General features: G+C 43.7%; 1 protein-coding gene across 1 annotated transcript in view; it reads left to right on the forward strand.

Annotated features, from left to right (window-relative positions):
- Nucleotides 1-12,274: 12,274 nt before the first annotated feature.
- The window catches only part of LOC310873065 (complexin-2), a 49,662-nt gene continuing 47,689 nt past the window's right edge, over nt 12,275-14,247 (forward strand). Inside the window, exon 1 of the mRNA XM_083785346.1 lies at nt 12,275-12,386. The gene's annotated coding sequence lies outside the window, so the exon portion shown is untranslated. The remainder of the gene's footprint in view (nt 12,387-14,247) is intronic.

Raw genomic sequence — 14,247 nt, forward strand, 5'->3', positions numbered from 1 at the left:
CCCATGAAGACGCAGGCGCATCAAAACACACACGCACGCACGCACACGTTGTTGTGCATGCTCAAACTAAATCACACATACATGGAAAAGAGTATTTTTACTTGGTTAAAAAAAGGACATGGACCCCCCCCCCCCCCCCACACACACACACACACACACACACACACACACACACACACACACACACACACACACACACACACACACACACACACACACACACACACACACACACACACACACACAGAATGCGGAAGTAGACGGTTCTTCCAGGTGCTTCAAAACGCCACTGAGCAACTTCCACTGAAATGAATAGCGGGAAGCGGGGCTAACGCTCCGGTTCAGTCTCTATCCTTGTATTACTGTCTATGCCTCTATGGTGTCACCACTCACCAGGGTCCTATGTCGTTGAAAACCAGGCTTTCATTCCCAGCCTTTCTCCCTTTTGCCTGACTCCCTTCACTGTGATTCAAATGATTCTCTGTAACTGGTCTGTACATATAGTGACGTTGTTAATTTAACTCAAACTTTAAAAAATCACAATAATAACACACAGTGTACAGTGTGTAGGCAAACAGCTACTTAGCTACACACAGGCAGGGATGAGGAATAAGTTTCAGCAGCTTGCCATGCAATATTCAAACTTCTATATTAGTTTATCTGTGATGAATGGCTACAGCAAAATCCCAAACTGAATTTTACATTCTCTGATTTTAATGAACACGAATTATTTTTATTGCCCAGACTAGCTAATAGCCTTTCTGTCTGACTGCCTCTCTGCATGTCTCTCTCTCTGTCTGTTTCTACCCCCTCTATCTGTAAGTAATGCATTTCGTATTATAATTTGATATAAGTCAGGTTTTAGTTTAGTTTAGTTTAGTTTAGTTTAGTTTAGTTTAGTTTAGTTTTATTCGCACAATAAAAACAGTACAAAAACAGTACCCTTTTCACATAAGCCAATGTGAAAAGGGTGACATTTCTTCTTACCATGGATGGCAATTGGATGATTTGAGGCACTTTGTGTCACATTCTCTCTCCCTCAGTCTGTGACTCCACACTGGCCACTCCCATATCCCATTCCAGCACACCCAGTTCACCCAGTTCCATTTACACACCTGTCTTCAACTACCTCATCAGCCCAGCAGTGAACACTTCTCCAATCAACCTGCTCACTATAAAACTGGACTCAGTACAAACAATCATTGTCAGTTCATACCCTGGTGTCATTGATGTTCATGATTTGAGGCTTTTTGTTCAAAACGGGCCAATCCTGCAAACTTTGAAAGCCAATGTTAGCCAATTAGGATGGAATCTGAAATATCGGACAGATCCGTCTTGAACACATGACTATAGAGATAGTTGGTATCCAGGGAGTGTGTGTGCAAAATTTGGCATTGACCAGGTTAACGGTGACTAGCTGGTAACAGACGGATGCACACACACACACACACACACACACACACACACACACACACACAAACACACACACACGGACACTGTGTGTGTGTGTGTGTGTGTGTGTGTGTGTGTGTGTGTGTGTGTGTGTGTGTGTGTGTGTGTGTGTGTGTGCAAGCCTGAGCGTGCTTATTTACCTAAGTGTACATGCATGTCTGTCTGTGTGAGTATGCACAAAGCTACATTAGTACGTTAGAATCAAGTGGAGAGGGTTGCTTCAAGAGGCTGGCCATCAATCTATCTTGAAAATTACTTCACTATCAAGGACCACACCACCAATGGAAACATTTAACCATTTATTGAAATGTAGGGGAGGAAAGCATGGTTATGGTTACGACAGATGGCCCACGACGGGCCAGCGGCGGCGTCGAGGATTAAGCAGAGTTGGGGAAGCCTCGGGGATCCGGCATGCTCCCGAGGCACGCCAGACCCCCTTTAGGGATCTGTTAGGAGGTGTTAGAGGGAGTAGGATGAGAATTAGGGTGGGGGGGTGGGATGACGAAAGCGAGAACAGGGGGAGAACCAGGGGTTGGATGGGTTGGTTATATATGGGTGGAGGTGGCTTGATTGGAGGTGGCTGATAGGAGGTGGAGGTAGCTGCATCGGAGGTGTGGTCCTGATCCTGAATTTCAGTTATCTCTTAACACCATAGAGTGAAGACTAGAAAAAGTGCCCTTCTGGGCACAGGTCTCCACCTGGATAGGAATGTAGGACATTGCAGCTTGCCTTCATCTGGTGGTTGGATAAAAGGGCAACAAAAGTAAATTATCCACAGATCCGTGCAGTTAGAGGTAAAAACACTTTTTGGCCAGTTATAGCGCCACCTTGAGGCTGAGTTGAAATTGTTCATGTGGCATTTCGTCCTCGGCCTAGTGGGAATGTGAATGCACAATTTCACGGAAATCACGCGATGTGTTCATGATTTGCAGCATTTTGTTTGAAACTGAGCACTCCTGTGAACATTGGAAGCCAATCTTAACCAATCAGGATGGAGTCCTGAGAGAAATCTGAAAGACCTGTTTCGTTGAATGGGTCTAGAGAGACTGTGTACCAATTTGCGCGATGTTTGGACAAAATCTGTAGGTGTACTGTGCAAAAACTTGTTTTGCACAAAGCGGCCTCCTGGTGGCGCTATAACAGGCCGTTCTGGAAAGTTTGGGGCAGATGTTCATCGTTGGCATCCAGGGAGTGTGTGTGCAAAATTTGCCATCGACCGGGTTAACTGTGGCCGAGATTAGCTGCTCACGGACACACGGACGGACACACGGACGGACGGACACACGGACGGACGGACGGACGGACGGACGGACGGAGTGCAAAACATACTCTCCCCCCATGCCTTCAGCCTGGTGGAGACAATGAGGAGTTGGGAAGTGTGGCATGTGTGAATTCCAGAGTAAAGAACCTCTGACTTTAATGGAGAACTGGCTAATGGTGTAGGGTGTAGGGAAGATGAATATTGGCAGATTGTCTAGTATTATAATTATTAACTTGAGAGGTGGTCTTAAAATATTATTTGAAAGGTGTAGGAAGCACATTTGGAAGGTAACTAAGTGCATTTATAGATGAAAGAACAGGACTATGTTAATGTCATAGATAGACAATACATTTAGATCTTTAAACAGAGGAGCAGATGTAGCCAAATAGTGAGAAGAGGTAGCTATTCTTAGACATTTCTTTTTAATAATTATTTTTTTGTAAATTAGATGGATATATACTTTCCCAGACAATATTGCAATAAATGAGATATGAATAAATCAAACTGTAATAAAGGGTTAAGAGGCAAGCCTGATGAGCCAAGCCATTCTTCTGATGATACCAAATTATCTTGAAACTTTGTGGATGAAACTTGTCTAATTTCAATCCCACCAATAGAAATCTTAGTTCGACAGTATTTTATGTTTTTACTTACAAAAACTTTTGATTTGATTTATTTACATTTAGTGGTAACTTATTTGCAAGAAACCATTCAGATAGCATAGCTATGCCAGAATTAGCTTCCTTAATGAGAGATTCGAAAATTTTGTTTAAATCTAATTTGTATCATCAGCGAATATAATTGGGGTAAAGGATGAGGATACAGCAGCCAGGTCATTGATGTCATTGATTGGTTTACTAATAAAATAAGATACTGATTTAATCAACATGCGCTTATAAGCATGACCAGCTGCTGATATCTTAAAGTTGGAAATTAATTCAAACACTGTTTCATTTGTGTCTTCAAACTGCAAGAGAGTAGGGAAGTTACCCTTAATCTAAATTATTACTATTGTAATTGTGTAATAAGTATTATAATATATATTTCAAGTGTGATTATGTTCAGAAACAATTCTCTATTTAGACTTATTAGATATTTTCTAATATTTCCTAGACTTATTAGTGGGTGATGCAACTTCTGAGCTGTGATTAACACCAGTAAAATATAGTCTATATTACCTTTTCAGTGTATTTCTTGTAAGTCAGTCGAAACAGTAAAAAGCCAGGGGAGAGAAAAATGATGTGACGCAGGTAGTGAGCAAAATTTAAATCCAGGACATTTTTTTTTTTTGTATTTTCAGTTAATATAAAATGTCAACACCTCCATTGGATCTATAGGCTTATTGTATAGGATTTTGTGACATTTCTGCTCCAGTTGGACAAATCGAGTTGGAGCATGGTCTCCCCTCCCACTTAACAGCTAACCACAGTGCATTTGAACAAGGCACCCCCAATGGTTCATGCAGTAAATCTTAAATTAAATAGCTGGTGTACAGCAATGGAACTATTTTGAGGTGAAAGGAAGAAAGCAGAAAAGGAGGAACAAAGAGGAAGACAGGTTTATCAGCAGTGCTGTTTAGCTCAGTACGAGCCAGATAGCAAAGGACTGGTCCTCAGTGGACCTGTGTGTTTTGTTTATTTTCATGCATGGGAAGGCAGATTTCATTGCAGAAGAAGAATAAATAAAAATAGAAGATTTCCCCAGCCCTTTAATAGCCCATACAAATATTTAATACAAATGCCAATAAAAAGCATCCACTGTCAAGCAGCTTTACATGAAGTACAGTGACTCAGCTTTTGACTTAATTCACAGGTACTGAATAGTCCTGTTTTAAGTTAACATAAACAGCCTAGGACAGCCACAGTTTACTGTATGGTCCTAAGCTTCATTAAGCAATGCTTTATGGCTGCTTTTCTTACAAAGAGGAGAGAAGGAGAGAGATACTTAAAGCAGAGAGAGGGGGGGTGGGGGGAGGAAGAGATGAAATGGCAAGTAATATGGAGGGCCAGAAAATAATGCTGGAGGGAGAGAAGGACTAACGAGTGGGAGGGAAGAAATGGCAGGAAGAGGGAGGAGATGGGAAGGAGCCTGGCACGGTCCTACATTGGTAAATTAGTTATCAGTTCAAATTGTATGGCAGACTATTTTGACAACCAAATACCAAACAAAATATGCATCCAAGCAAACCATGGCATGTACTTCACATGGTCTACCCAGGTCTACGACAGAAAGGCTCATGGGAGCGAGGAACACAGGGCGAAGGAACAGAAAGTCATGGGAAGGAGGGAAGCAAAAACAAGAACTGATCAATTATCATTTAATTACCAGTGGCTGCCTTATATCTCCAGAATTGTGCTATGAAATGTAATTATTTTATACAATTTATTTTTCTTTATTGATCTAATCTGGTGTGCACGTGACTACGTGGCGTGCACATGACGCACCTCACGCACAGCTGTCGGTTGTGTTGACATTGGCTTGACTGGTACAAGGAACATCTCTCATGTGTCAAAATCGCGGGGGTCCGCGGTAGGCTGCGTGGGGGTCCGAATGTGTTACTGTTAAATCAGCGGGTGTGCGCCGGACTCCGGTGTGCTCCGCTTTGCTGCACTATGCGCGACCGTTTCGACTATGGCATTAAAAGTGTCTGGTTGCTCTATGGGTTGCGTAGAAAGGCAGCCAATCAGAATTACGTGTCAGTATGACTATGTTGAAGTTTTCTTGGGTATTCATTGACCAGTGCTTTTCAAGCGACTGGTAAAAATCACACCAGTGTGAACCAAGTGGTGCAACTCCTGTCTATTGGTTCTCTGTATCATTCCAATTTGTATCGTTCCAATTTCTTCTCTGTATCGTTTGCGTCCAGCAGGTGGCAGCCATGTCACATACTTCTCTCGTTCCAATTTCACGCATGCGCACACCACTCGTGCTCATGATACATGATACAAGATACATGATACAGGCGGACATTGCTGGATGTAGAAGTGGTTGCACCACTTAAAAAAGGTGAATTGGGTCAAAACAAGAAGAAAAGGGAGTTATTGAGACAGAGAGTAATGGCATGAAGTGGAAAAGGTGTTCACATTTATTATTATCAATGCTTCAATGTAGAGATACTCTGTTACTACTCTGTAAGTGAAAAGTCCGGAATTCAAAATGTACTTGAGCAATTTAAGTACAAAGGTATTGGTATCAAAATGTTCTTAAAGTACTAAAAGTAAAAGTATACTCATTGCGCAGAATGGCACAATGAGAGAAAATAACAGGTATAGAAGCTCGTAGCTTGTAGATCTGCTATTTTCAAATCGCCGAAATGTATATGGTATATATACGTTTTCAAATAATTGTAGTGGGGTAGAAGTAAAAGTTTTGAAAATCGGGAATACTACAGTAAAGTAAAAAATACCTCAACATTATATAGTGCAGTACTTGGGTAAATCTACTTACCGGTAGTTACTTTCCATCACTGATGGAAAGAGAGTTGCGAAGAAAGAGATACAGGAAAGGATAGGAAAAGATGAGGAGAAATGGTTGCCAGTTGGAACCCGGGCTCCCCCAGAGTTAGTGTCGAAGTGTCCTTGAGCAAGACACTGAACCCCTAATTGCTCCTGATGTGCTAGTTGGTGCCTTGCATGGTTTCCGCTGACATCGGTGTAATGTGTGTGTGAATGCGTGAATGTAAAGCACAATCCTTGTAAAGCGCCTTGGATAAAGACGCTATATAAATGCACCATTTACCATTTAAATGGATGAAGAGAGACGGAAGGGGCAGAGGGAGGGAGATGACAGAGAACAAGCCAGGTGGCACAGACAAAGACCATTTTAGAAATACAATAGGATGCATGTCATGGGCAAACAGCCGCATGTAACCAGATCTCCATAAGAGTTGTGATGTCTGTTTTCCCTCTCGTATGATTCAGCAGTTATATGTCCTATCATTTGTAATTTGCTGACCAAAATTACATTTGCTGACAGGGATCCTTTAATTACTGCAGTACTCAATTCATTTTTTGGGTCGAGGAGATAATAGATCAAATGTGAAAAATTACACATTAATATAAATTCATTGCCACTCCTTTAATCTGTATGATTGATGCCATTTTCCTGTGAAATACTATTTGCAGGCGCTATATATCTTCCAATAATTAACTCTTCAATTATTAATGACGTAAAATAGCCTGGAAACTTCTTCTTACACCCTAAGCTTGTGTGACATTTTGTATGACTGAAGGTTTCATGAAGTACTATAGTTGTAGTGTGTATTTACAATATCACTTCATGGGCTATTGGGCTAATAAACAGTTTAAGTGTGGACCTAACATTTATGTTTGCCACTACCATGTGGGATACACACATGTAAGCTGATGCCACGAAACCATACAGAAAGTAATATTTCCTCTCCACGAATAATTCACTATGATTGAATTATTCTTTCAGTGTGCCATTTGACCCATTCAGCTGCAGTTAATGCTTTTACTTGTTTCTTTTTTTAGATGGTTTGTTGAAAAAGATGGCAGAAACCATATTGATACTGTAGGAAACAAACAATGAATTTGATTTCTGTCACGGTTAACCTCATATATAGCCAACAGATTATGACACAAAGCATCTGTAGCATCAGGAGCAGCCCAGGCTATAGACGCTAATCAAATCCAACAAGAGCTAACCATAAAAAGGGCAGCGGCTGCCGTCTGCTAAATCTGCCCCTCCCAAACGAGTCCAGGAAAAGACTAGGCATCACACTGGAAAATGATTGGTCCAAATCACATTAGTTTGCATGTTGCATTGTCTAGCAAGATTCTGTTATTTAGAGCTATCTTGACTTAATGCAATTGAATCTTGATGCCTTCAGTGTTTGACATGGTTTACAGCTGGGTTGAAGCATGTCAAATCTCAAACATACTGTACACAATATGAATATGCTGTACAATTTCCTTACACTTCACTGTCCCATTACTCTTGGGGGAGCTGGCTTGGTCCTTGACAGACATTATGACGGCACTTTTTCATTCGTTTTCATCTTAGAATAGGGGAAATATTCATTTCACATTGTAACACGCCCTCCTATACTTATATAATACTTACTGTTATTATATTTAAATTTAATATATTTCTTCTAGATTCTACACTAAGCTAACACTCACCATGCTCAACACACTCGCCCTTCATGTCATGGCATGAATTACAATATCTAGCGCTTTGTCCTGAAAACTGATGTCACAAATATGTTTTTTTAAACCTCGTTACCCAGACCAGATTTCAAGCAATTATCGTTCAAAACACAAGAGGTTTTTTCTGAAATACACTTTTATGAGGAAATATTTATTTTATGTGTTCCTAATAGAGTTATTTATTTATCTTGATTGTGCTTTCCAGGCTCCTGGACCAAATCCACAATGATTCCGGGTGGCCATATGGCCCATGGTACATGGTACATTTTACAACTCACACTTAAGGCATTTTAGCTGACTTAACCAGAGTGAGATTAGAATTAGCAGAGTAAGCATGAGCTCTATAGTCAAACAAAAAAGGTAAAATAGTCAAATAAAAAATCCATCCATCTTCAACCTCTTATCCGGAGTCGGGTCACGGAGACAACAGCTCCAACAGAGAGCTCTGGGGAAGTTCAAGACCCACAGGAACGCACCCAGGGTGCCGGCCCAGTTCGGGTGAGCCGCCCCGAGAAATGACAGAGTTACCGTGTGCCGGTCCCTCTACTGTACCCTCTACTGTACTGTACTGTCACTGTACTGTACTGGCACACCCGAAATCATCATACAGTTAATATGTGCGTGTGTGTTTGTGTGTGTGTGTGTGTGTGTTAGGTTGCGCACAGGTGGTGAAAAACAACCATGCTGTTTTTGTGCTCATACCCAGCCAGGCAGCCACCCACCCACACACATAACTCCGTACACCCAGCCACCCACCCACCCACACACATAACTCCATACACCCAGCCACCCACCTACCCACACACATAACTCCGTACACCCAGCCACCCACCCACCCACACACATAACTCTGTACACCCAGCCACCCACCCACCCACACACATAACTCCATACACCCAGCCACCCACCTACCCACACACATAACTCCGTACACCCAGCCACCCACCCACCCACACACATAACTCCGTACACCCAGCCACCCACCCACCCACACACATAACTCCATACACCCAGCCACCCACCTACCCACACACATAACTCCGTACACCCAGCCACCCACCCACCCACACACATAACTCTGTACACCCAGCCACCCACCCACCCACACACATAACTCCATACACCCAGCCACCCACCTACCCACACACATAACTCCGTACACCCAGCCACCCACCCACCCACACACATAACTCCGTACACCCAGCCACCCACCCACCCACACACATAACTCTGTACACCCAGCCACCCACCTACCCACACACATAACTCTGTACACCCAGCCACCCACACACATAACTCCGTACACCCAGCCACCCACCCACCCACACACATAACTCCGTACACCCAGCCACCCACCCACCCACACACATAACTCCATACACCCAGCCACCCACCCACCCACACACATAACTCCATACACCCAGCCACCCAGCCACCCACACACATAACTCCATACACCCAGCCACCCACACACATAACTCCATACACCCAGCCACCCACACACATAACTCCATACACCCAGCCACCCACCCACCCACACACATAACTCCATACACCCAGCCACCCAGCCACCCACACACATAACTCTGTACACCCAGCCACCCACCCACCCACACACATAACTCCATACACCCAGCCACCCAGCCACCCACACACATAACTCCATACACCCAGCCACCCACACACATAACTCCATACACCCAGCCACCCACACACATAACTCCATACACCCAGCCACCCAGCCACCCACACACATAACTCCATACACCCAGCCACCCACACACATAACTCCATACACCCAGCCACCCACACACATAACTCCATACACCCAGCCACCCAGCCACCCACACACATAACTCCATACACCCAGCCACCCACACACATAACTCCATACACCCAGCCACCCACACACATAACTCCGTACACCCAGCCACCCACACACATAACTCCATACACCCAGCCACCCAGCCACCCACACACATAACTCTGTACACCCAGCCACCCACCCACCCACACACATAACTCTGTACACCCAGCCACCCAGCCACCCACACACATAACTCTGTACACCCAGCCACCCACCCACACACATAACTCCGTACACCCAGCCACCCACACACATAACTCCATACACCCAGCCACCCACACACATAACTCCATACACCCAGCCACCCACCCACCCACACACACACATAACTCCGTACACCCAGCCACCCAGCCACCCACACACATAACTCCATACACCCAGCCACCCACCCACCCACACACATAACTCCATACACCCAGCCACCCACCCACACACATAACTCCATACACCCAGCCACCCACCCACCCACACACATAACTCCATACACCCAGCCACCCACCCACACACATAACTCCATACACCCAGCCACCCACCCACCCACACACATAACTCCATACACCCAGCCACCCACCCACCCACACACATAACTCCGTACACCCAGCCACCCACCCACACACATAACTCCATACACCCAGCCACCCACCCACACACATAACTCCATACACCCAGCCACCCACCCACACACATAACTCCATACACCCAGCCACCCACCCACCCACACACATAACTCCATACACCCAGCCACCCACCCACACACATAACTCCATACACCCAGCCACCCACCCACCCACACACATAACTCCATACACCCAGCCACCCACCCACACACATAACTCCATACACCCAGCCACCCACCCACCCACACACATAACTCCGTACACCCAGCCACCCACCCACCCACACACATAACTCCATACACCCAGCCACCCACCCACCCACACACATAACTCCGTAAGGGTTGCACCACTCAAAAATCACTAGAAGTGAAAGCCCTACTACCCAGTAGTAGCTGGGCTTTCTACCCACATATACTGTGTGTGTGTGTGTGTGTGTGTGCCGTGCGTGTGCGTGTGCGCGTGCGCGCGTGTGTGTGTGAGATAGCGAGAGTATAACCTTTGCCTGTCCCATGGATGGATGGTTCATTGAAATGTGTGTGGTGTGGTGATGTTAAAACCATTGTATCTCATCCAAGAGTTGTATCAGATTTTACATTTTATATTTAGCTGACAGACATACACATACAGTAGGCATAGGGTATAGGCGAGCCCTTGGAATTCTGGAATGTACAGCATATCCCCCTGCCACTGCTACCCTACATCCCAATAAATCTGAATAAATAACTTAATTCATGGCTTGATAAAAGTCCAAAGGAGGTCTGATAATGTTGTGTTGTATTATTTTGTAAAGGTTTGTACAGCAGCATAGTATTATGTAAGAGCAAACGCAACACCTGTCCCATGTGTTTGCTCAGGCTGTGTGCATGTGTGATTGTGCGCGCAAGTGTGCCAGTATGTGTGCACATCCATGTATACCTTTGTTTGTGTGTGTGTGGCGTGCGCACGCACACGCGGGCGCGCGCGTGTGTGTGTGTGTGTGTGTGTCTGTTGCTGTCTGTGTGGTTACTCAGTGATAAATGAGGTTGCTAATGATACCTTAACAATGGGTGCATTAGTGCTACACTGCACTTCACATCAACAGCCCACAGCTACATGACACCCACTTTTGTAAACCTCCAGCATGCTATTGAGCAGCCGAGCAATAATGGTGATAATAAAAAGATAAATAATAATGTTAAATATATAATACAATACACAACAGCAATCTAAAAGCACAATTTCCAAAGTTTTCTACAAAGAACAGTATATGCGGAGAAAAATAATAATAATATATGTGAATTTATAAATCAGGTATTTTCTAAGCATATTCATTCATTCTTCCTCATACTTATCTCCACAGTGAAGCAGCATCAATATGCTTCTGACATATTCAATTACCCGGTGAGGTAACTTAATGGACCATTAAGAACATTATGGATGTTATAGAACATCCATCTATAACCATAACAATTGACCATTATAAAAAATGTTTTTGTTCAATTAAAGCTCTGTTAAAGCATTGTTTTTGTTATGTAACGGTTCATTGGTCCAATCCCCACTGCCCCAGCCATCTGGACTGTATGGATCAAATTTCAATTTGATCCAAAAAAAGGGAAGGAAACAAAGAAAGGAACACACTTGGAAAAACACAACACTTTTTTTTTATCAAACCATGCCATGTAATCTGAGAATGGACTGTAAATCAACAAACATAGATAAAAGAAACACAAACAATTGGAACAAACAAAATGTGTTGTAGTAGTGTGTGTAGAATATTGAGTTCTATCAGTGTGCAGAAAACATGAGGCTCTCTTGAGCAGTTGCCTGGCAACTAATTAGCCAACAACCGCGCATCTGTCGCTCTGGGCAATGGGATCTACCAGAGTCCAATGGCTCTGGGATCTATGAGACACTACACTACCGGTGTGCCAGAATCAGAATAGGAGAGAGAGCGAGAGGGAGTGAGCATCAACGTGCAGACTGTTGTTCGCGAGTCATTTCATCGCCTCCTCAGTTACTTCAGAGTTCAGACGCATAAGGTTGGTCAAAATTACCATTCTCTGTTCGTTTTGTATACCGTGAACTGTCAATAGTAGTGTGGTGGGGAACAGGTGTTGGGAATGTTGCTGTTGTTGCTGTTAAGTGCTGGTGGTGACGCCTTTCTGGCGCGGCTTCAATTAGAGCTGCTGGCTGCCTGGTGTGCGTGAAGAGAGAGAGGGAGAGAGAGGTGAAGAGGCAGAGCTCAGGAGAGATGGAAGGATTGCAAATGTATTAGCCGTATAGTATTAATATGCAGCAGGTGAGCCTCCAGTCCATATAGGCTACATCTCGTCATATCCATACGAGAGGTACGAGGATGTGGCAGCTCCTCTGGACAGGATCTTTGCTTTGTTTACAAACCATTCACAGAAAGCACTCGACTCGAATGCTTTCAATGAATATTTATACATGCATTGATAGATCGATCTGCTAGCCGCACGGCCGGTCGCTGATGGGCAAAACGTCATTCATCATTTTTTGTTTTGTTTTATTCCTTGTCTGATGGTGATTCATTGGTGAATGACTGGAAATATGTATATCCCATTATAGTGCATTGATTAGCTTTATGTAATCCTGCTGTGTGTGTGTGTGTGTGTGTGTGTGTGTGTGTGTGTGCCTGCGTGCGTGCGTGCGTGTGTGAGAGAGCTTGTCAGACACCATCGGCAGTGTCTGAGATAACGTGCGTGTGTTGCGTCGCGTGCTTGCGTAAAGATGCACAATGAATGAATACAACCTACTGTCGCCCACAGAGCTGAGTAGAGACCATCGTGTGTGCGCGATTGATTGAATAGCCTGTATACTTTATGAACAGAAGTTACAGAACAGCTCGGAGGAGTATAGTTTAATACAAATGCAATGCTAAAACTAAAATGATTGAACCCAAGAAAGCACTATAGCCTATATATAATTAAGTATGGCTTGTTTGGCCGGGTCCCTAAGTCTTAAGTGTGGGTGTGTGTGTGTGTGTGTGATTGCGTAAGTGAGAAAGATAGTTTAGTATAGTCTATTCACTGGCTTTTATGTATGTATGTATGTATTTATTTTAAACTAAAAAGGTCATTGTAAATAAATACAGGGGCCCCTCACCTATTAGAAGTGAAAATACAGGGGCCCCTCACCCATTAGAAGGCCAATATCAGTCACCAGAACCAAGGACGGGTGTTTTCGATGAATCTATCATGATTAAATGGAGTTTGAAGTTACAATGTGTTTTGTATAGGCCTATATCAAATATCTAAATACTATTGCTGAATCAAACAACTTAAAAACTGTCTGGGGTGCTCACAAAAGCAAGAGTAGACCTAGGCTTAGACGTAGGCCTATCAATAATGTGACTCATTTTAGAAAGTTAATATTCTCACCCCAAGCTCCTACACTGCATAAGGAAAACTGACATGGTGAACAGAAACGTGTGTTCAGTCATTTAGTGTGACCTGTGAACTTATCAGCGGCTCATTGAAACTAATAATAATATTATGTGTTGAGTCTCTCTCAGTGGCAGTTTTAAATAATTTCTACCCACAATGACTGGGAGCCCTACAATTGCACAGTCAAATCTGGATTGGTAATTTAACCCGAAATTGTTGCTGTGTCCGTGTACCTCTGTGTTCTCTGCGCAATATGTCCAAGTTAAATTCAAATGCATGACAAATGTCCCAGTGTCTGTGTAATCTATACTGAAATGACTATGAAGCAGTGGTATTGTCTGGGGATGAGAGAGAGAGGGAGAGAGACCCTCACATACTGTATATACACACTTCCATCTGCCAGTTAGTGACGATGATGAATGACTCCTTCAGTAGTTTGCAGAGAATGACAGGTGTGTGTGTGTGTGTGTTGCTATACTTGTGAGGATCACAT

Source organism: Protomyctophum parallelum (assembly GCF_964188405.1).
Source record: "Protomyctophum parallelum genome assembly, chromosome: 16".
Taxonomy (NCBI): Eukaryota; Metazoa; Chordata; class Actinopteri; order Myctophiformes; family Myctophidae; genus Protomyctophum; species Protomyctophum parallelum.